We start from the raw sequence: 22,686 nt of genomic DNA, 5'->3' as shown, positions 1-22,686 counted from the left end.
TGGGGGAGGGCGGCCCCTGGCTGGGGTCAAAGGGCGAGCGCCGCGCGCGTGCGTGCGCAGTCAGCGTCAGCGGCGGCGACGCGCCGGGGGTGGGCAGCGGGTAGGTGAAGGAGGCCGGGCGAGGAGACGAGGGGGGCTGGGAGGGCTCCACCTTGGCGAGTCTAGCCGTGGAGGCGCATCTTGTGTGAGTGTGAGTGAGTGTGAGTGTGTGTGTGTGTGTATAGAGAGACAGCCCCCCGCCCCGCCCCGCCCATCACCCCCGTCCCTGGGAGCCCGCGGGACCCGGCCGGCGAACTCAACAGGCCCGGCCCGGCGCGGGGCCTGGGGCGGGAGGCGGCGGCGGCGGCGGCGGCGGCGGCGGCGGCGGCGGCGGCGGCGGCGGCGGGGGAAAAGCGCAGAGAGGCTTGGCTTCTTGAGCGGGGCAGGGGCGCCCTCCGCCGCCGTCTAGGGCCACACCACCCTGAACGCCCCCGATCTCCTCTGGTCTCGGAAGCTAAGCAGGGTCGGGCCCGGTTAGTACTTGGATGGGAGACCGCCTGGGAATACCGGGTGCCACAGGCTGCTTCTTTTTTTTTTTTTTTTGCCTCTTGTTCTGTCCCCTTTCTGGGAGCGCGGCGGCGGCCCGGGGTGGGGGTGACCCCAACCCTCAGCGCCCGCCGCGGTGCCTGGCGCCCCAGCCCGCACCGTGGGGCCTCCTCTTGTCCCAAGCCGCGACACCGCCGCCACGCGGCAGCATGCGTGGCATCTGGACTGTCAGGTCTCAGACCAAAGGTCTGCTCTGTGGGAACCGACACGCTGGAGGAAACCTTGAGAGTCTGAGAGGGGAGGGAGTTCCAGAAGAAGGCCAGGATGTCATTTTGAGGGAGTATGTGACCAGAACTCGTCCCGTTGCTTTTGGGGGTTCTATGGGCTCCACGCAGGAATCTTTGGTGGTGGCACCTGATGTTGGGGGATCCGGAGTCACACCCAGACCTGCTCCACAGGCCTCCTTTTACTTTTCTCTTCGGATTCATTATTTTTAAAAAGTGTCTCTTACCTCTATTATTGCATTTTCTTTTCTCTCTCTTTTCAAGCAGATGATGGGAGTACAAGTATTCAGGTGACATGTGTTGCCCGTGCCCCCCTCCCCCCTGTGTTCTCATTCATATACCTCTCATGTGGTTCCAGCGTATTGTGGGGGTACCAGTGTTAAGGTCGGGTACAGTTGCCCTCTCCAAGCCTCCCCCCCTGGGGTCAGAGCTTCAAGTGCGCCCATCCCCCAGTCGGTGCGCACCCACCCCATTCCTAATGGATGTGGATGCCCATCCCCTCCCCCCACCCGCCCGACACCCACCCGATGAAGGTGATTCCTCTCCGTCCACTTAGGTGTCCATCCGTTCGTACCAATTTGCTGGTGAGCGCGCTCACGTGGTGCTCGTGTGTCCATTCTTGGGATACTTGGCTTACTGGAACGGGCTCCAGCTCTGGCCAGGAGAACACGAGAGGTGCCCTCTCACCGCTGCTCCTCACAGCCAAATGGCACTCCGTGGTGTCCACGCGCCACATTTTATTAATGCACTCCTGGATGGATGGGCACTCGGGTCGCTTCCACGTCTTTGCGATTGTGAATTGTGCCCTAACTGTCACCCTAACCCTTACCCAGCCCGTCTCCTCTGCCCCTGCCTGACGCACTCCTCCCCGGCCAGGCCCGTCACTGTCCTGGGCCCCCGGCCTGACCGGCTCCTCCCCGCCCGGCCTGTCACCGTCCTCTGCCCCTGCCTGACATGCTCCTTCCCGCCCGGCCTCTCACCGTCCTCGGCCCCTGCCTGACCGGCTCCTCCGTCGCCTGGGCCTTCCAAGGGCTTGGTGTGGACGCTGCTTCCAGGAAGCCCTCCAGAAACCCGGCAGCAGGGTGGCCGCAGCAGTCTCCAGCAGCCGTCCCTAAGTCCCGTGAGTGCGGGGGACGTGCCCCCGCTGTGCCGCGGGGGCCCAGCCTGGTGTCTTCCCTGAGGCCCTGCGGCTGCCTGCCGGCTGGGCTGCCGCTCCCCGCAAGGGGAGAGCCGCGGAGGTGGGGACCGCCTCCTGATGGGGACGTACGTACACGCAGCTCTCCACGTCGGATCCCGGGGCTCTCTGTCCTGCCCGAAGGCCCAGCGGGCCTGCGGGTCCTTAGAGTGGCAAAAACATCCGAAAGCTGAGACTGAGGGTCCGGTGGGTGTCTGCACTTTTGTGCTGGGCACCCCAGGGAGGCCCGGGGGCTGGCTGGACAACGTGGTCTGCTGGGCGGGGGGGTTGGAGGAGCAACTGATGCCCTTTGCACCTTGGGTAGCAAGAGTCTGAGGTGTCTCTGAGCCCTGTGCCATGTCCGGGGGGGGGGGGGAGTGCGGGGGGGAGGAGGAGGAGGAGGAGGAGGTGGGAAGGGCCGGGGCCTGCAGTCCTGTTCCCGGGGTGGCACGGCAAGTGGCTTCTTCCACAGGCTGCTTGGCCTGGGCTCCCTGCACCTGGGCCTTTGGGGGACTGGCCCTGTGCTTGCCAACACTTCCTGCAGGGACCCAGAGCTGGGAGGTGGCATCTCTCAGCCCTGGGTCGGGCAGAGCCCCAGCGGGCCATGCCCACAACCTCTCTCAGCACCGGTCCCCCAGAAGGCTCCTTTGGGACCAGGATTCTCTTGCGGTGACTCTTTAAGGTCTGGCCCCTGGATGGAGGGGCACCAGGAGTAGAGGAGCAGGAAGGGGAAGGGGGTGGCCATGCGAGGGGACACTTTGAGGCCAAGTCCCAGCTTCAGCCTGATCCTCCTGGGAACCCCGCTCTGAGACAAGGAGCCGGGCTTCGCATTCCCACAGCAGCCAGTCGTGGGCTGAGGACACCTGGGGCGTTGGGAACTCCCTGGCTTCTCCTTGGTTTAACATCTAGAGCTGCTTGTGAATCGGGCCGCCACACACACCCGAGTGCAGGTGTCTTCCGCACAGACTGCGGGCCTCGCTCTTCTGAACGCCGCTAGCTCGCCACCCACCCACGGGTGAACCTGGTCAGGGTGCTTTCTCTCGGGGGCAGACTCTTTTCCGGGCGGGCTACCGGTGTCTCTGTTTGCTCGTTTCTTTCTTCCATTTCGGGAAAGGCTTCCTTGCTGGGTGTGGAAATCTCCTATGCCTTCCCTCGCCTATTCTGTCAGCTTTCAAATTCTCTTTCAGTTGCCACCCTCACAGATGGATTAGGAAACTCTTTCCGGTGCACTCATTAGTGAAATGACCTCAATGAAGCTGGAATCCAATATCTAATGGCCGATTTTTAGCGAGTCCACACGCCAGGGTGGTTGGGGTCCAATGCAGCCCCGGCCAGGCCCAGGCCCCTTGGACTGGGCCACAGGAGGACACAGAGGAGGGTCCCGGCCCCCACGAAGCGGTGCCGGCGGTTCTCCACGGGCTGGGGCGTTTTCCAGAGGTAGGAGATGGAGGGGACTGATTTCTTCAGCGCCCCACAGACCACGCCACCCCACCCCACCCATGGGACACATCCCCAGAGAGAGACGCCCCATACACTGGCTCCCCTCCCCCTTGCGCTGTGCCCCAGCCCTGGCCCGGGGGAATAGGCGGCAGCCCACCCACAGGGCGAGGGGGGGCGCAGCTGAAAGGGGTTGTGGGGGAGGGCGGCCCCTGGCTGGGGTCAAAGGGCGAGCGCCGCGCGCGTGCGTGCGCAGTCAGCGTCAGCGGCGGCGACGCGCCGGGGGTGGGCAGCGGGTAGGTGAAGGAGGCCGGGCGAGGAGACGAGGGGGGCTGGGAGGGCTCCACCTTGGCGAGTCTAGCCGTGGAGGCGCATCTTGTGTGAGTGTGAGTGAGTGTGAGTGTGTGTGTGTGTGTATAGAGAGACAGCCCCCCGCCCCGCCCCGCCCATCACCCCCGTCCCTGGGAGCCCGCGGGACCCGGCCGGCGAACTCAACAGGCCCGGCCCGGCGCGGGGCCTGGGGCGGGAGGCGGCGGCGGCGGCGGCGGCGGCGGCGGCGGCGGCGGCGGCGGCGGCGGCGGCGGCGGCGGCGGCGGCGGCGGCGGGGGAAAAGCGCAGAGAGGCTTGGCTTCTTGAGCGGGGCAGGGGCGCCCTCCGCCGCCGTCTAGGGCCACACCACCCTGAACGCCCCCGATCTCCTCTGGTCTCGGAAGCTAAGCAGGGTCGGGCCCGGTTAGTACTTGGATGGGAGACCGCCTGGGAATACCGGGTGCCACAGGCTGCTTCTTTTTTTTTTTTTTTTTTTTTTTTTGCCTCTTGTTCTGTCCCCTTTCTGGGAGCGCGGCGGCGGCCCGGGGTGGGGGTGACCCCAACCCTCAGCGCCCGCCGCGGTGCCTGGCGCCCCAGCCCGCACCGTGGGGCCTCCTCTTGTCCCAAGCCGCGACACCGCCGCCACGCGGCAGCATGCGTGGCATCTGGACTGTCAGGTCTCAGACCAAAGGTCTGCTCTGTGGGAACCGACACGCTGGAGGAAACCTTGAGAGTCTGAGAGGGGAGGGAGTTCCAGAAGAAGGCCAGGATGTCATTTTGAGGGAGTATGTGACCAGAACTCGTCCCGTTGCTTTTGGGGGTTCTATGGGCTCCACGCAGGAATCTTTGGTGGTGGCACCTGATGTTGGGGGATCCGGAGTCACACCCAGACCTGCTCCACAGGCCTCCTTTTACTTTTCTCTTCGGATTCATTATTTTTAAAAAGTGTCTCTTACCTCTATTATTGCATTTTCTTTTCTCTCTCTTTTCAAGCAGATGATGGGAGTACAAGTATTCAGGTGACATGTGTTGCCCGTGCCCCCCTCCCCCCTGTGTTCTCATTCATATACCTCTCATGTGGTTCCAGCGTATTGTGGGGGTACCAGTGTTAAGGTCGGGTACAGTTGCCCTCTCCAAGCCTCCCCCCCTGGGGTCAGAGCTTCAAGTGCGCCCATCCCCCAGTCGGTGCGCACCCACCCCATTCCTAATGGATGTGGATGCCCATCCCCTCCCCCCACCCGCCCGACACCCACCCGATGAAGGTGATTCCTCTCCGTCCACTTAGGTGTCCATCCGTTCGTACCAATTTGCTGGTGAGCGCGCTCACGTGGTGCTCGTGTGTCCATTCTTGGGATACTTGGCTTACTGGAACGGGCTCCAGCTCTGGCCAGGAGAACACGAGAGGCGCCCTCTCACCGCTGCTCCTCACAGCCGAATGGCACTCCGTGGTGTCCACGCGCCACATTTTATTAATGCACTCCTGGATGGATGGGCACTCGGGTCGCTTCCACGTCTTTGCGATTGTGAATTGTGCCCTAACTGTCACCCTAACCCTTACCCAGCCCGTCTCCTCTGCCCCTGCCTGACGCACTCCTCCCCGGCCAGGCCCGTCACTGTCCTGGGCCCCCGGCCTGACCGGCTCCTCCCCGCCCGGCCTGTCACCGTCCTCTGCCCCTGCCTGACATGCTCCTTCCCGCCCGGCCTCTCACCGTCCTCGGCCCCTGCCTGACCGGCTCCTCCGTCGCCTGGGCCTTCCAAGGGCTTGGTGTGGACGCTGCTTCCAGGAAGCCCTCCAGAAACCCGGCAGCAGGGTGGCCGCAGCAGTCTCCAGCAGCCGTCCCTAAGTCCCGTGAGTGCGGGGGACGTGCCCCCGCTGTGCCGCGGGGGCCCAGCCTGGTGTCTTCCCTGAGGCCCTGCGGCTGCCGGCTGGGCTGCCGCTCCCCGCAAGGGGAGAGCCGCGGAGGTGGGGACCGCCTCCTGATGGGGACGTACGTACACGCAGCTCTCCACGTCGGATCCCGGGGCTCTCTGTCCTGCCCGAAGGCCCAGCGGGCCTGCGGGTCCTTAGAGTGGCAAAAACATCCGAAAGCTGAGACTGAGGGTCCGGTGGGTGTCTGCACTTTTGTGCTGGGCACCCCAGGGAGGCCCGGGGGCTGGCTGGACAACGTGGTCTGCTGGGCGGGGGGGTTGGAGGAGCAACTGATGCCCTTTGCACCTTGGGTAGCAAGAGTCTGAGGTGTCTCTGAGCCCTGTGCCATGTCCGGGGAGGGGGGAGTGCGGGGGGGAGGAGGAGGAGGAGGAGGAGGTGGGAAGGGCCGGGGCCTGCAGTCCTGTTCCCGGGGTGGCACGGCAAGTGGCTTCTTCCACAGGCTGCTTGGCCTGGGCTCCCTGCACCTGGGCCTTTGGGGGACTGGCCCTGTGCTTGCCAACACTTCCTGCAGGGACCCAGAGCTGGGAGGTGGCATCTCTCAGCCCTGGGTCGGGCAGAGCCCCAGCGGGCCATGCCCACAACCTCTCTCAGCACCGGTCCCCCAGAAGGCTCCTTTGGGACCAGGATTCTCTTGCGGTGACTCTTTAAGGTCTGGCCCCTGGATGGAGGGGCACCAGGAGTAGAGGAGCAGGAAGGGGAAGGGGGTGGCCATGCGAGGGGACACTTTGAGGCCAAGTCCCAGCTTCAGCCTGATCCTCCTGGGAACCCCGCTCTGAGACAAGGAGCCGGGCTTCGCATTCCCACAGCAGCCAGTCGTGGGCTGAGGACACCTGGGGCGTTGGGAACTCCCTGGCTTCTCCTTGGTTTAACATCTAGAGCTGCTTGTGAATCGGGCCGCCACACACACCCGAGTGCAGGTGTCTTCCGCACAGACTGCGGGCCTCGCTCTTCTGAACGCCGCTAGCTCGCCACCCACCCACGGGTGAACCTGGTCAGGGTGCTTTCTCTCGGGGGCAGACTCTTTTCCGGGCGGGCTACCGGTGTCTCTGTTTGCTCGTTTCTTTCTTCCATTTCGGGAAAGGCTTCCTTGCTGGGTGTGGAAATCTCCTATGCCTTCCCTCGCCTATTCTGTCAGCTTTCAAATTCTCTTTCAGTTGCCACCCTCACAGATGGATTAGGAAACTCTTTCCGGTGCACTCATTAGTGAAATGACCTCAATGAAGCTGGAATCCAATATCTAATGGCCGATTTTTAGCGAGTCCACACGCCAGGGTGGTTGGGGTCCAATGCAGCCCCGGCCAGGCCCAGGCCCCTTGGACTGGGCCACAGGAGGACACAGAGGAGGGTCCCGGCCCCCACGAAGCGGTGCCGGCGGTTCTCCACGGGCTGGGGCGTTTTCCAGAGGTAGGAGATGGAGGGGACTGATTTCTTCAGCGCCCCACAGACCACGCCACCCCACCCCACCCATGGGACACATCCCCAGAGAGAGACGCCCCATACACTGGCTCCCCTCCCCCTTGCGCTGTGCCCCAGCCCTGGCCCGGGGGAATAGGCGGCAGCCCACCCACAGGGCGAGGGGGGGCGCAGCTGAAAGGGGTTGTGGGGGAGGGCGGCCCCTGGCTGGGGTCAAAGGGCGAGCGCCGCGCGCGTGCGTGCGCAGTCAGCGTCAGCGGCGGCGACGCGCCGGGGGTGGGCAGCGGGTAGGTGAAGGAGGCCGGGCGAGGAGACGAGGGGGGCTGGGAGGGCTCCACCTTGGCGAGTCTAGCCGTGGAGGCGCATCTTGTGTGAGTGTGAGTGAGTGTGAGTGTGTGTGTGTGTATAGAGAGACAGCCCCCCGCCCCGCCCCGCCCATCACCCCCGTCCCTGGGAGCCCGCGGGACCCGGCCGGCGAACTCAACAGGCCCGGCCCGGCGCGGGGCCTGGGGCGGGAGGCGGCGGCGGCGGCGGCGGCGGCGGCGGCGGCGGCGGCGGCGGCGGCGGCGGCGGCGGCGGCGGCGGCGGCGGCGGCGGCGGCGGCGGGGGAAAAGCGCAGAGAGGCTTGGCTTCTTGAGCGGGGCAGGGGCGCCCTCCGCCGCCGTCTAGGGCCACACCACCCTGAACGCCCCCGATCTCCTCTGGTCTCGGAAGCTAAGCAGGGTCGGGCCCGGTTAGTACTTGGATGGGAGACCGCCTGGGAATACCGGGTGCCACAGGCTGCTTCTTCTTTTTTTTTTTTTTTTTTTTTGCCTCTTGTTCTGTCCCCTTTCTGGGAGCGCGGCGGCGGCCCGGGGTGGGGGTGACCCCAACCCTCAGCGCCCGCCGCGGTGCCTGGCGCCCCAGCCCGCACCGTGGGGCCTCCTCTTGTCCCAAGCCGCGACACCGCCGCCACGCGGCAGCATGCGTGGCATCTGGACTGTCAGGTCTCAGACCAAAGGTCTGCTCTGTGGGAACCGACACGCTGGAGGAAACCTTGAGAGTCTGAGAGGGGAGGGAGTTCCAGAAGAAGGCCAGGATGTCATTTTGAGGGAGTATGTGACCAGAACTCGTCCCGTTGCTTTTGGGGGTTCTATGGGCTCCACGCAGGAATCTTTGGTGGTGGCACCTGATGTTGGGGGATCCGGAGTCACACCCAGACCTGCTCCACAGGCCTCCTTTTACTTTTCTCTTCGGATTCATTATTTTTAAAAAGTGTCTCTTACCTCTATTATTGCATTTTCTTTTCTCTCTCTTTTCAAGCAGATGATGGGAGTACAAGTATTCAGGTGACATGTGTTGCCCGTGCCCCCCTCCCCCCTGTGTTCTCATTCATATACCTCTCATGTGGTTCCAGCGTATTGTGGGGGTACCAGTGTTAAGGTCGGGTACAGTTGCCCTCTCCAAGCCTCCCCCCCTGGGGTCAGAGCTTCAAGTGCGCCCATCCCCCAGTCGGTGCGCACCCACCCCATTCCTAATGGATGTGGATGCCCATCCCCTCCCCCCACCCGCCCGACACCCACCCGATGAAGGTGATTCCTCTCCGTCCACTTAGGTGTCCATCCGTTCGTACCAATTTGCTGGTGAGCGCGCTCACGTGGTGCTCGTGTGTCCATTCTTGGGATACTTGGCTTACTGGAACGGGCTCCAGCTCTGGCCAGGAGAACACGAGAGGTGCCCTCTCACCGCTGCTCCTCACAGCCGAATGGCACTCCGTGGTGTCCACGCGCCACATTTTATTAATGCACTCCTGGATGGATGGGCACTCGGGTCGCTTCCACGTCTTTGCGATTGTGAATTGTGCCCTAACTGTCACCCTAACCCTTACCCAGCCCGTCTCCTCTGCCCCTGCCTGACGCACTCCTCCCCGGCCAGGCCCGTCACTGTCCTGGGCCCCCGGCCTGACCGGCTCCTCCCCGCCCGGCCTGTCACCGTCCTCTGCCCCTGCCTGACATGCTCCTTCCCGCCCGGCCTCTCACCGTCCTCGGCCCCTGCCTGACCGGCTCCTCCGTCGCCTGGGCCTTCCAAGGGCTTGGTGTGGACGCTGCTTCCAGGAAGCCCTCCAGAAACCCGGCAGCAGGGTGGCCGCAGCAGTCTCCAGCAGCCGTCCCTAAGTCCCGTGAGTGCGGGGGACGTGCCCCCGCTGTGCCGCGGGGGCCCAGCCTGGTGTCTTCCCTGAGGCCCTGCGGCTGCCTGCCGGCTGGGCTGCCGCTCCCCGCAAGGGGAGAGCCGCGGAGGTGGGGACCGCCTCCTGATGGGGACGTACGTACACGCAGCTCTCCACGTCGGATCCCGGGGCTCTCTGTCCTGCCCGAAGGCCCAGCGGGCCTGCGGGTCCTTAGAGTGGCAAAAACATCCGAAAGCTGAGACTGAGGGTCCGGTGGGTGTCTGCACTTTTGTGCTGGGCACCCCAGGGAGGCCCGGGGGCTGGCTGGACAACGTGGTCTGCTGGGCGGGGGGGTTGGAGGAGCAACTGATGCCCTTTGCACCTTGGGTAGCAAGAGTCTGAGGTGTCTCTGAGCCCTGTGCCATGTCCGGGGAGGGGGGAGTGCGGGGGGGAGGAGGAGGAGGAGGAGGAGGTGGGAAGGGCCGGGGCCTGCAGTCCTGTTCCCGGGGTGGCACGGCAAGTGGCTTCTTCCACAGGCTGCTTGGCCTGGGCTCCCTGCACCTGGGCCTTTGGGGGACTGGCCCTGTGCTTGCCAACACTTCCTGCAGGGACCCAGAGCTGGGAGGTGGCATCTCTCAGCCCTGGGTCGGGCAGAGCCCCAGCGGGCCATGCCCACAACCTCTCTCAGCACCGGTCCCCCAGAAGGCTCCTTTGGGACCAGGATTCTCTTGCGGTGACTCTTTAAGGTCTGGCCCCTGGATGGAGGGGCACCAGGAGTAGAGGAGCAGGAAGGGGAAGGGGGTGGCCATGCGAGGGGACACTTTGAGGCCAAGTCCCAGCTTCAGCCTGATCCTCCTGGGAACCCCGCTCTGAGACAAGGAGCCGGGCTTCGCATTCCCACAGCAGCCAGTCGTGGGCTGAGGACACCTGGGGCGTTGGGAACTCCCTGGCTTCTCCTTGGTTTAACATCTAGAGCTGCTTGTGAATCGGGCCGCCACACACACCCGAGTGCAGGTGTCTTCCGCACAGACTGCGGGCCTCGCTCTTCTGAACGCCGCTAGCTCGCCACCCACCCACGGGTGAACCTGGTCAGGGTGCTTTCTCTCGGGGGCAGACTCTTTTCCGGGCGGGCTACCGGTGTCTCTGTTTGCTCGTTTCTTTCTTCCATTTCGGGAAAGGCTTCCTTGCTGGGTGTGGAAATCTCCTATGCCTTCCCTCGCCTATTCTGTCAGCTTTCAAATTCTCTTTCAGTTGCCACCCTCACAGATGGATTAGGAAACTCTTTCCGGTGCACTCATTAGTGAAATGACCTCAATGAAGCTGGAATCCAATATCTAATGGCCGATTTTTAGCGAGTCCACACGCCAGGGTGGTTGGGGTCCAATGCAGCCCCGGCCAGGCCCAGGCCCCTTGGACTGGGCCACAGGAGGACACAGAGGAGGGTCCCGGCCCCCACGAAGCGGTGCCGGCGGTTCTCCACGGGCTGGGGCGTTTTCCAGAGGTAGGAGATGGAGGGGACTGATTTCTTCAGCGCCCCACAGACCACGCCACCCCACCCCACCCATGGGACACATCCCCAGAGAGAGACGCCCCATACACTGGCTCCCCTCCCCCTTGCGCTGTGCCCCAGCCCTGGCCCGGGGGAATAGGCGGCAGCCCACCCACAGGGCGAGGGGGGGCGCAGCTGAAAGGGGTTGTGGGGGAGGGCGGCCCCTGGCTGGGGTCAAAGGGCGAGCGCCGCGCGCGTGCGTGCGCAGTCAGCGTCAGCGGCGGCGACGCGCCGGGGGTGGGCAGCGGGTAGGTGAAGGAGGCCGGGCGAGGAGACGAGGGGGGCTGGGAGGGCTCCACCTTGGCGAGTCTAGCCGTGGAGGCGCATCTTGTGTGAGTGTGAGTGAGTGTGAGTGTGTGTGTGTGTGTATAGAGAGACAGCCCCCCGCCCCGCCCCGCCCATCAGCCCCGTCCCTGGGAGCCCGCGGGACCCGGCCGGCGAACTCAACAGGCCCGGCCCGGCGCGGGGCCTGGGGCGGGAGGCGGCGGCGGCGGCGGCGGCGGCGGCGGGGGAAAAGCGCAGAGAGGCTTGGCTTCTTGAGCGGGGCAGGGGCGCCCTCCGCCGCCGTCTAGGGCCACACCACCCTGAACGCCCCCGATCTCCTCTGGTCTCGGAAGCTAAGCAGGGTCGGGCCCGGTTAGTACTTGGATGGGAGACCGCCTGGGAATACCGGGTGCCACAGGCTGCTTCTTTTTTTTTTTTTTTTTTTTTTGCCTCTTGTTCTGTCCCCTTTCTGGGAGCGCGGCGGCGGCCCGGGGTGGGGGTGACCCCAACCCTCAGCGCCCGCCGCGGTGCCTGGCGCCCCAGCCCGCACCGTGGGGCCTCCTCTTGTCCCAAGCCGCGACACCGCCGCCACGCGGCAGCATGCGTGGCATCTGGACTGTCAGGTCTCAGACCAAAGGTCTGCTCTGTGGGAACCGACACGCTGGAGGAAACCTTGAGAGTCTGAGAGGGGAGGGAGTTCCAGAAGAAGGCCAGGATGTCATTTTGAGGGAGTATGTGACCAGAACTCGTCCCGTTGCTTTTGGGGGTTCTATGGGCTCCACGCAGGAATCTTTGGTGGTGGCACCTGATGTTGGGGGATCCGGAGTCACACCCAGACCTGCTCCACAGGCCTCCTTTTACTTTTCTCTTCGGATTCATTATTTTTAAAAAGTGTCTCTTACCTCTATTATTGCATTTTCTTTTCTCTCTCTTTTCAAGCAGATGATGGGAGTACAAGTATTCAGGTGACATGTGTTGCCCGTGCCCCCCTCCCCCCTGTGTTCTCATTCATATACCTCTCATGTGGTTCCAGCGTATTGTGGGGGTACCAGTGTTAAGGTCGGGTACAGTTGCCCTCTCCAAGCCTCCCCCCCTGGGGTCAGAGCTTCAAGTGCGCCCATCCCCCAGTCGGTGCGCACCCACCCCATTCCTAATGGATGTGGATGCCCATCCCCTCCCCCCACCCGCCCGACACCCACCCGATGAAGGTGATTCCTCTCCGTCCACTTAGGTGTCCATCCGTTCGTACCAATTTGCTGGTGAGCGCGCTCACGTGGTGCTCGTGTGTCCATTCTTGGGATACTTGGCTTACTGGAACGGGCTCCAGCTCTGGCCAGGAGAACACGAGAGGTGCCCTCTCACCGCTGCTCCTCACAGCCGAATGGCACTCCGTGGTGTCCACGCGCCACATTTTATTAATGCACTCCTGGATGGATGGGCACTCGGGTCGCTTCCACGTCTTTGCGATTGTGAATTGTGCCCTAACTGTCACCCTAACCCTTACCCAGCCCGTCTCCTCTGCCCCTGCCTGACGCACTCCTCCCCGGCCAGGCCCGTCACTGTCCTGGGCCCCCGGCCTGACCGGCTCCTCCCCGCCCGGCCTGTCACCGTCCTCTGCCCCTGCCTGACATGCTCCTTCCCGCCCGGCCTCTCACCGTCCTCGGCCCCTGCCTGACCGGCTCCTCCGTCGCCTGGGCCTTCCAAGGGCTTGGTGTGGACGCTGCTTCCAGGAAGCCCTCCAGAAACCCGGCAGCAGGGTGGCCGCAGCAGTCTCCAGCAGCCGTCCCTAAGTCCCGTGAGTGCGGGGGACGTGCCCCCGCTGTGCCGCGGGGGCCCAGCCTGGTGTCTTCCCTGAGGCCCTGCGGCTGCCGGCTGGGCTGCCGCTCCCCGCAAGGGGAGAGCCGCGGAGGTGGGGACCGCCTCCTGATGGGGACGTACGTACACGCAGCTCTCCACGTCGGATCCCGGGGCTCTCTGTCCTGCCCGAAGGCCCAGCGGGCCTGCGGGTCCTTAGAGTGGCAAAAACATCCGAAAGCTGAGACTGAGGGTCCGGTGGGTGTCTGCACTTTTGTGCTGGGCACCCCAGGGAGGCCCGGGGGCTGGCTGGACAACGTGGTCTGCTGGGCGGGGGGGTTGGAGGAGCAACTGATGCCCTTTGCACCTTGGGTAGCAAGAGTCTGAGGTGTCTCTGAGCCCTGTGCCATGTCCGGGGGGGGGGGGGAGTGCGGGGGGGAGGAGGAGGAGGAGGAGGAGGTGGGAAGGGCCGGGGCCTGCAGTCCTGTTCCCGGGGTGGCACGGCAAGTGGCTTCTTCCACAGGCTGCTTGGCCTGGGCTCCCTGCACCTGGGCCTTTGGGGGACTGGCCCTGTGCTTGCCAACACTTCCTGCAGGGACCCAGAGCTGGGAGGTGGCATCTCTCAGCCCTGGGTCGGGCAGAGCCCCAGCGGGCCATGCCCACAACCTCTCTCAGCACCGGTCCCCCAGAAGGCTCCTTTGGGACCAGGATTCTCTTGCGGTGACTCTTTAAGGTCTGGCCCCTGGATGGAGGGGCACCAGGAGTAGAGGAGCAGGAAGGGGAAGGGGGTGGCCATGCGAGGGGACACTTTGAGGCCAAGTCCCAGCTTCAGCCTGATCCTCCTGGGAACCCCGCTCTGAGACAAGGAGCCGGGCTTCGCATTCCCACAGCAGCCAGTCGTGGGCTGAGGACACCTGGGGCGTTGGGAACTCCCTGGCTTCTCCTTGGTTTAACATCTAGAGCTGCTTGTGAATCGGGCCGCCACACACACCCGAGTGCAGGTGTCTTCCGCACAGACTGCGGGCCTCGCTCTTCTGAACGCCGCTAGCTCGCCACCCACCCACGGGTGAACCTGGTCAGGGTGCTTTCTCTCGGGGGCAGACTCTTTTCCGGGCGGGCTACCGGTGTCTCTGTTTGCTCGTTTCTTTCTTCCATTTCGGGAAAGGCTTCCTTGCTGGGTGTGGAAATCTCCTATGCCTTCCCTCGCCTATTCTGTCAGCTTTCAAATTCTCTTTCAGTTGCCACCCTCACAGATGGATTAGGAAACTCTTTCCGGTGCACTCATTAGTGAAATGACCTCAATGAAGCTGGAATCCAATATCTAATGGCCGATTTTTAGCGAGTCCACACGCCAGGGTGGTTGGGGTCCAATGCAGCCCCGGCCAGGCCCAGGCCCCTTGGACTGGGCCACAGGAGGACACAGAGGAGGGTCCCGGCCCCCACGAAGCGGTGCCGGCGGTTCTCCACGGGCTGGGGCGTTTTCCAGAGGTAGGAGATGGAGGGGACTGATTTCTTCAGCGCCCCACAGACCACGCCACCCCACCCCACCCATGGGACACATCCCCAGAGAGAGACGCCCCATACACTGGCTCCCCTCCCCCTTGCGCTGTGCCCCAGCCCTGGCCCGGGGGAATAGGCGGCAGCCCACCCACAGGGCGAGGGGGGGCGCAGCTGAAAGGGGTTGTGGGGGAGGGCGGCCCCTGGCTGGGGTCAAAGGGCGAGCGCCGCGCGCGTGCGTGCGCAGTCAGCGTCAGCGGCGGCGACGCGCCGGGGGTGGGCAGCGGGTAGGTGAAGGAGGCCGGGCGAGGAGACGAGGGGGGCTGGGAGGGCTCCACCTTGGCGAGTCTAGCCGTGGAGGCGCATCTTGTGTGAGTGTGAGTGAGTGTGAGTGTGTGTGTGTGTGTATAGAGAGACAGCCCCCCGCCCCGCCCCGCCCATCACCCCCGTCCCTGGGAGCCCGCGGGACCCGGCCGGCGAACTCAACAGGCCCGGCCCGGCGCGGGGCCTGGGGCGGGAGGCGGCGGCGGCGGCGGCGGCGGCGGCGGCGGCGGCGGCGGCGGCGGCGGCGGCGGCGGCGGCGGCGGCGGCGGCGGCGGGGGAAAAGCGCAGAGAGGCTTGGCTTCTTGAGCGGGGCAGGGGCGCCCTCCGCCGCCGTCTAGGGCCACACCACCCTGAACGCCCCCGATCTCCTCTGGTCTCGGAAGCTAAGCAGGGTCGGGCCCGGTTAGTACTTGGATGGGAGACCGCCTGGGAATACCGGGTGCCACAGGCTGCTTCTTTTTTTTTTTTTTTTTTTTTTTTGCCTCTTGTTCTGTCCCCTTTCTGGGAGCGCGGCGGCGGCCCGGGGTGGGGGTGACCCCAACCCTCAGCGCCCGCCGCGGTGCCTGGCGCCCCAGCCCGCACCGTGGGGCCTCCTCTTGTCCCAAGCCGCGACACCGCCGCCACGCGGCAGCATGCGTGGCATCTGGACTGTCAGGTCTCAGACCAAAGGTCTGCTCTGTGGGAACCGACACGCTGGAGGAAACCTTGAGAGTCTGAGAGGGGAGGGAGTTCCAGAAGAAGGCCAGGATGTCATTTTGAGGGAGTATGTGACCAGAACTCGTCCCGTTGCTTTTGGGGGTTCTATGGGCTCCACGCAGGAATCTTTGGTGGTGGCACCTGATGTTGGGGGATCCGGAGTCACACCCAGACCTGCTCCACAGGCCTCCTTTTACTTTTCTCTTCGGATTCATTATTTTTAAAAAGTGTCTCTTACCTCTATTATTGCATTTTCTTTTCTCTCTCTTTTCAAGCAGATGATGGGAGTACAAGTATTCAGGTGACATGTGTTGCCCGTGCCCCCCTCCCCCCTGTGTTCTCATTCATATACCTCTCATGTGGTTCCAGCGTATTGTGGGGGTACCAGTGTTAAGGTCGGGTACAGTTGCCCTCTCCAAGCCTCCCCCCCTGGGGTCAGAGCTTCAAGTGCGCCCATCCCCCAGTCGGTGCGCACCCACCCCATTCCTAATGGATGTGGATGCCCATCCCCTCCCCCCACCCGCCCGACACCCACCCGATGAAGGTGATTCCTCTCCGTCCACTTAGGTGTCCATCCGTTCGTACCAATTTGCTGGTGAGCGCGCTCACGTGGTGCTCGTGTGTCCATTCTTGGGATACTTGGCTTACTGGAACGGGCTCCAGCTCTGGCCAGGAGAACACGAGAGGTGCCCTCTCACCGCTGCTCCTCACAGCCGAATGGCACTCCGTGGTGTCCACGCGCCACATTTTATTAATGCACTCCTGGATGGATGGGCACTCGGGTCGCTTCCACGTCTTTGCGATTGTGAATTGTGCCCTAACTGTCACCCTAACCCTTACCCAGCCCGTCTCCTCTGCCCCTGCCTGACGCACTCCTCCCCGGCCAGGCCCGTCACTGTCCTGGGCCCCCGGCCTGACCGGCTCCTCCCCGCCCGGCCTGTCACCGTCCTCTGCCCCTGCCTGACATGCTCCTTCCCGCCCGGCCTCTCACCGTCCTCGGCCCCTGCCTGACCGGCTCCTCCGTCGCCTGGGCCTTCCAAGGGCTTGGTGTGGACGCTGCTTCCAGGAAGCCCTCCAGAAACCCGGCAGCAGGGTGGCCGCAGCAGTCTCCAGCAGCCGTCCCTAAGTCCCGTGAGTGCGGGGGACGTGCCCCCGCTGTGCCGCGGGGGCCCAGCCTGGTGTCTTCCCTGAGGCCCTGCGGCTGCCGGCTGGGCTGCCGCTCCCCGCAAGGGGAGAGCCGCGGAGGTGGGGACCGCCTCCTGATGGGGACGTACGTACACGCAGCTCTCCACGTCGGATCCCGGGGCTCTCTGTCCTGCCCGAAGGCCCAGCGGGCCTGCGGGTCCTTAGAGTGGCAAAAACATCCGAAAGCTGAGACTGAGGGTCCGGTGGGTGTCTGCACTTTTGTGCTGGGCACCCCAGGGAGGCCCGGGGGCTGGCTGGACAACGTGGTCTGCTGGGCGGGGGGGTTGGAGGAGCAACTGATGCCCTTTGCACCTTGGGTAGCAAGAGTCTGAGGTGTCTCTGAGCCCTGTGCCATGTCCGGGGGGGGGGGGGGAGTGCGGGGGGGAGGAGGAGGAGGAGGAGGAGGTGGGAAGGGCCGGGGCCTGCAGTCCTGTTCCCGGGGTGGCACGGCAAGTGGCTTCTTCCACAGGCTGCTTGGCCTGGGCTCCCTGCACCTGGGCCTTTGGGGGACTGGCCCTGTGCTTGCCAACACTTCCTGCAGGGACCCAGAGCTGGGAGGTGGCATCTCTCAGCCCTGGGTCGGGCAGAGCCCCAGCGGGCCATGCCCACAACCTCTCTCAGCACCGGTCCCCCAGAAGGCTCCTTTGGGACCAGGATTCTCTTGCGGTGACTCTTTAAGGTCTGGCCCCTGGATGGAGGGGCACCAGGAGTAGAGGAGCAGGAAGGGGAAGGGGGTGGCCATGCGAGGGGACACTTTGAGGCCAAGTCCCAGCTTCAGCCTGATCCTCCTGGGAACCCCGCTCTGAGACAAGGAGCCGGGCTTCGCATTCCCACAGCAGCCAGTCGTGGGCTGAGGACACCTGGGGCGTTGGGAACTCCCTGGCTTCTCCTTGGTTTAACATCTAGAGCTGCTTGTGAATCGGGCCGCCACACACACCCGAGTGCAGGTGTCTTCCGCACAGACTGCGGGCCTCGCTCTTCTGAACGCCGCTAGCTCGCCACCCACCCACGGGTGAACCTGGTCAGGGTGCTTTCTCTCGGGGGCAGACTCTTTTCCGGGCGGGCTACCGGTGTCTCTGTTTGCTCGTTTCTTTCTTCCATTTCGGGAAAGGCTTCCTTGCTGGGTGTGGAAATCTCCTATGCCTTCCCTCGCCTATTCTGTCAGCTTTCAAATTCTCTTTCAGTTGCCACCCTCACAGATGGATTAGGAAACTCTTTCCGGTGCACTCATTAGTGAAATGACCTCAATGAAGCTGGAATCCAATATCTAATGGCCGATTTTTAGCGAGTCCACACGCCAGGGTGGTTGGGGTCCAATGCAGCCCCGGCCAGGCCCAGGCCCCTTGGACTGGGCCACAGGAGGACACAGAGGAGGGTCCCGGCCCCCACGAAGCGGTGCCGGCGGTTCTCCACGGGCTGGGGCGTTTTCCAGAGGTAGGAGATGGAGGGGACTGATTTCTTCAGCGCCCCACAGACCACGCCACCCCACCCCACCCATGGGACACATCCCCAGAGAGAGACGCCCCATACACTGGCTCCCCTCCCCCTTGCGCTGTGCCCCAGCCCTGGCCCGGGGGAATAGGCGGCAGCCCACCCACAGGGCGAGGGGGGGCGCAGCTGAAAGGGGTTGTGGGGGAGGGCGGCCCCTGGCTGGGGTCAAAGGGCGAGCGCCGCGCGCGTGCGTGCGCAGTCAGCGTCAGCGGCGGCGACGCGCCGGGGGTGGGCAGCGGGTAGGTGAAGGAGGCCGGGCGAGGAGACGAGGGGGGCTGGGAGGGCTCCACCTTGGCGAGTCTAGCCGTGGAGGCGCATCTTGTGTGAGTGTGAGTGAGTGTGAGTGTGTGTGTGTGTATAGAGAGACAGCCCCCCGCCCCGCCCCGCCCATCACCCCCGTCCCTGGGAGCCCGCGGGACCCGGCCGGCGAACTCAACAGGCCCGGCCCGGCGCGGGGCCTGGGGCGGGAGGCGGCGGCGGCGGCGGCGGCGGCGGCGGCGGCGGCGGCGGCGGCGGCGGCGGCGGCGGCGGCGGCGGCGGCGGCGGGGGAAAAGCGCAGAGAGGCTTGGCTTCTTGAGCGGGGCAGGGGCGCCCTCCGCCGCCGTCTAGGGCCACACCACCCTGAACGCCCCCGATCTCCTCTGGTCTCGGAAGCTAAGCAGGGTCGGGCCCGGTTAGTACTTGGATGGGAGACCGCCTGGGAATACCGGGTGCCACAGGCTGCTTCTTCTTTTTTTTTTTTTTTTTTTTTGCCTCTTGTTCTGTCCCCTTTCTGGGAGCGCGGCGGCGGCCCGGGGTGGGGGTGACCCCAACCCTCAGCGCCCGCCGCGGTGCCTGGCGCCCCAGCCCGCACCGTGGGGCCTCCTCTTGTCCCAAGCCGCGACACCGCCGCCACGCGGCAGCATGCGTGGCATCTGGACTGTCAGGTCTCAGACCAAAGGTCTGCTCTGTGGGAACCGACACGCTGGAGGAAACCTTGAGAGTCTGAGAGGGGAGGGAGTTCCAGAAGAAGGCCAGGATGTCATTTTGAGGGAGTATGTGACCAGAACTCGTCCCGTTGCTTTTGGGGGTTCTATGGGCTCCACGCAGGAATCTTTGGTGGTGGCACCTGATGTTGGGGGATCCGGAGTCACACCCAGACCTGCTCCACAGGCCTCCTTTTACTTTTCTCTTCGGATTCATTATTTTTAAAAAGTGTCTCTTACCTCTATTATTGCATTTTCTTTTCTCTCTCTTTTCAAGCAGATGATGGGAGTACAAGTATTCAGGTGACATGTGTTGCCCGTGCCCCCCTCCCCCCTGTGTTCTCATTCATATACCTCTCATGTGGTTCCAGCGTATTGTGGGGGTACCAGTGTTAAGGTCGGGTACAGTTGCCCTCTCCAAGCCTCCCCCCCTGGGGTCAGAGCTTCAAGTGCGCCCATCCCCCAGTCGGTGCGCACCCACCCCATTCCTAATGGATGTGGATGCCCATCCCCTCCCCCCACCCGCCCGACACCCACCCGATGAAGGTGATTCCTCTCCGTCCACTTAGGTGTCCATCCGTTCGTACCAATTTGCTGGTGAGCGCGCTCACGTGGTGCTCGTGTGTCCATTCTTGGGATACTTGGCTTACTGGAACGGGCTCCAGCTCTGGCCAGGAGAACACGAGAGGTGCCCTCTCACCGCTGCTCCTCACAGCCGAATGGCACTCCGTGGTGTCCACGCGCCACATTTTATTAATGCACTCCTGGATGGATGGGCACTCGGGTCGCTTCCACGTCTTTGCGATTGTGAATTGTGCCCTAACTGTCACCCTAACCCTTACCCAGCCCGTCTCCTCTGCCCCTGCCTGACGCACTCCTCCCCGGCCAGGCCCGTCACTGTCCTGGGCCCCCGGCCTGACCGGCTCCTCCCCGCCCGGCCTGTCACCGTCCTCTGCCCCTGCCTGACATGCTCCTTCCCGCCCGGCCTCTCACCGTCCTCGGCCCCTGCCTGACCGGCTCCTCCGTCGCCTGGGCCTTCCAAGGGCTTGGTGTGGACGCTGCTTCCAGGAAGCCCTCCAGAAACCCGGCAGCAGGGTGGCCGCAGCAGTCTCCAGCAGCCGTCCCTAAGTCCCGTGAGTGCGGGGGACGTGCCCCCGCTGTGCCGCGGGGGCCCAGCCTGGTGTCTTCCCTGAGGCCCTGCGGCTGCCTGCCGGCTGGGCTGCCGCTCCCCGCAAGGGGAGAGCCGCGGAGGTGGGGACCGCCTCCTGATGGGGACGTACGTACACGCAGCTCTCCACGTCGGATCCCGGGGCTCTCTGTCCTGCCCGAAGGCCCAGCGGGCCTGCGGGTCCTTAGAGTGGCAAAAACATCCGAAAGCTGAGACTGAGGGTCCGGTGGGTGTCTGCACTTTTGTGCTGGGCACCCCAGGGAGGCCCGGGGGCTGGCTGGACAACGTGGTCTGCTGGGCGGGGGGGTTGGAGGAGCAACTGATGCCCTTTGCACCTTGGGTAGCAAGAGTCTGAGGTGTCTCTGAGCCCTGTGCCATGTCCGGGGAGGGGGGAGTGCGGGGGGGAGGAGGAGGAGGAGGAGGAGGTGGGAAGGGCCGGGGCCTGCAGTCCTGTTCCCGGGGTGGCACGGCAAGTGGCTTCTTCCACAGGCTGCTTGGCCTGGGCTCCCTGCACCTGGGCCTTTGGGGGACTGGCCCTGTGCTTGCCAACACTTCCTGCAGGGACCCAGAGCTGGGAGGTGGCATCTCTCAGCCCTGGGTCGGGCAGAGCCCCAGCGGGCCATGCCCACAACCTCTCTCAGCACCGGTCCCCCAGAAGGCTCCTTTGGGACCAGGATTCTCTTGCGGTGACTCTTTAAGGTCTGGCCCCTGGATGGAGGGGCACCAGGAGTAGAGGAGCAGGAAGGGGAAGGGGGTGGCCATGCGAGGGGACACTTTGAGGCCAAGTCCCAGCTTCAGCCTGATCCTCCTGGGAACCCCGCTCTGAGACAAGGAGCCGGGCTTCGCATTCCCACAGCAGCCAGTCGTGGGCTGAGGACACCTGGGGCGTTGGGAACTCCCTGGCTTCTCCTTGGTTTAACATCTAGAGCTGCTTGTGAATCGGGCCGCCACACACACCCGAGTGCAGGTGTCTTCCGCACAGACTGCGGGCCTCGCTCTTCTGAACGCCGCTAGCTCGCCACCCACCCACGGGTGAACCTGGTCAGGGTGCTTTCTCTCGGGGGCAGACTCTTTTCCGGGCGGGCTACCGGTGTCTCTGTTTGCTCGTTTCTTTCTTCCATTTCGGGAAAGGCTTCCTTGCTGGGTGTGGAAATCTCCTATGCCTTCCCTCGCCTATTCTGTCAGCTTTCAAATTCTCTTTCAGTTGCCACCCTCACAGATGGATTAGGAAACTCTTTCCGGTGCACTCATTAGTGAAATGACCTCAATGAAGCTGGAATCCAATATCTAATGGCCGATTTTTAGCGAGTCCACACGCCAGGGTGGTTGGGGTCCAATGCAGCCCCGGCCAGGCCCAGGCCCCTTGGACTGGGCCACAGGAGGACACAGAGGAGGGTCCCGGCCCCCACGAAGCGGTGCCGGCGGTTCTCCACGGGCTGGGGCGTTTTCCAGAGGTAGGAGATGGAGGGGACTGATTTCTTCAGCGCCCCACAGACCACGCCACCCCACCCCACCCATGGGACACATCCCCAGAGAGAGACGCCCCATACACTGGCTCCCCTCCCCCTTGCGCTGTGCCCCAGCCCTGGCCCGGGGGAATAGGCGGCAGCCCACCCACAGGGCGAGGGGGGGCGCAGCTGAAAGGGGTTGTGGGGGAGGGCGGCCCCTGGCTGGGGTCAAAGGGCGAGCGCCGCGCGCGTGCGTGCGCAGTCAGCGTCAGCGGCGGCGACGCGCCGGGGGTGGGCAGCGGGTAGGTGAAGGAGGCCGGGCGAGGAGACGAGGGGGGCTGGGAGGGCTCCACCTTGGCGAGTCTAGCCGTGGAGGCGCATCTTGTGTGAGTGTGAGTGAGTGTGAGTGTGTGTGTGTGTGTATAGAGAGACAGCCCCCCGCCCCGCCCCGCCCATCAGCCCCGTCCCTGGGAGCCCGCGGGACCCGGCCGGCGAACTCAACAGGCCCGGCCCGGCGCGGGGCCTGGGGCGGGAGGCGGCGGCGGCGGCGGCGGCGGCGGCGGCGGCGGCGGCGGCGGCGGCGGCGGCGGCGGCGGCGGCGGCGGCGGCGGCGGGGGAAAAGCGCAGAGAGGCTTGGCTTCTTGAGCGGGGCAGGGGCGCCCTCCGCCGCCGTCTAGGGCCACACCACCCTGAACGCCCCCGATCTCCTCTGGTCTCGGAAGCTAAGCAGGGTCGGGCCCGGTTAGTACTTGGATGGGAGACCGCCTGGGAATACCGGGTGCCACAGGCTGCTTCTTTTTTTTTTTTTTTTTTTTTTGCCTCTTGTTCTGTCCCCTTTCTGGGAGCGCGGCGGCGGCCCGGGGTGGGGGTGACCCCAACCCTCAGCGCCCGCCGCGGTGCCTGGCGCCCCAGCCCGCACCGTGGGGCCTCCTCTTGTCCCAAGCCGCGACACCGCCGCCACGCGGCAGCATGCGTGGCATCTGGACTGTCAGGTCTCAGACCAAAGGTCTGCTCTGTGGGAACCGACACGCTGGAGGAAACCTTGAGAGTCTGAGAGGGGAGGGAGTTCCAGAAGAAGGCCAGGATG

General features: G+C 64.6%; 7 pseudogenes; all 7 read left to right on the top strand.

Moving 5' to 3' along the window:
- Nucleotides 1-442: 442 nt before the first annotated feature.
- Nucleotides 443-561, top strand: LOC142875530 (uncharacterized; annotated as a pseudogene).
- Nucleotides 562-4,082: 3,521 nt separating this feature from the next.
- LOC142875529 (uncharacterized) lies at nt 4,083-4,201 on the top strand (annotated as a pseudogene).
- A 3,534-nt stretch (nt 4,202-7,735) lies between these two features.
- On the top strand, nt 7,736-7,854 carry LOC142875528 (uncharacterized; annotated as a pseudogene).
- A 3,479-nt stretch (nt 7,855-11,333) lies between these two features.
- LOC142875515 (uncharacterized) lies at nt 11,334-11,452 on the top strand (annotated as a pseudogene).
- A 3,526-nt stretch (nt 11,453-14,978) lies between these two features.
- LOC142875500 (uncharacterized) lies at nt 14,979-15,097 on the top strand (annotated as a pseudogene).
- A 3,524-nt stretch (nt 15,098-18,621) lies between these two features.
- Nucleotides 18,622-18,740, top strand: LOC142875485 (uncharacterized; annotated as a pseudogene).
- Nucleotides 18,741-22,270: 3,530 nt separating this feature from the next.
- LOC142875470 (uncharacterized) lies at nt 22,271-22,389 on the top strand (annotated as a pseudogene).
- Nucleotides 22,390-22,686: the final 297 nt, after the last annotated feature.

This window comes from Microcebus murinus, chromosome 1, assembly GCF_040939455.1.
Source record: "Microcebus murinus isolate Inina chromosome 1, M.murinus_Inina_mat1.0, whole genome shotgun sequence".
Classification (NCBI taxonomy): domain Eukaryota; kingdom Metazoa; phylum Chordata; class Mammalia; order Primates; family Cheirogaleidae; genus Microcebus; species Microcebus murinus.
This window is presented reverse-complemented; position numbering and strand designations above follow the sequence as displayed.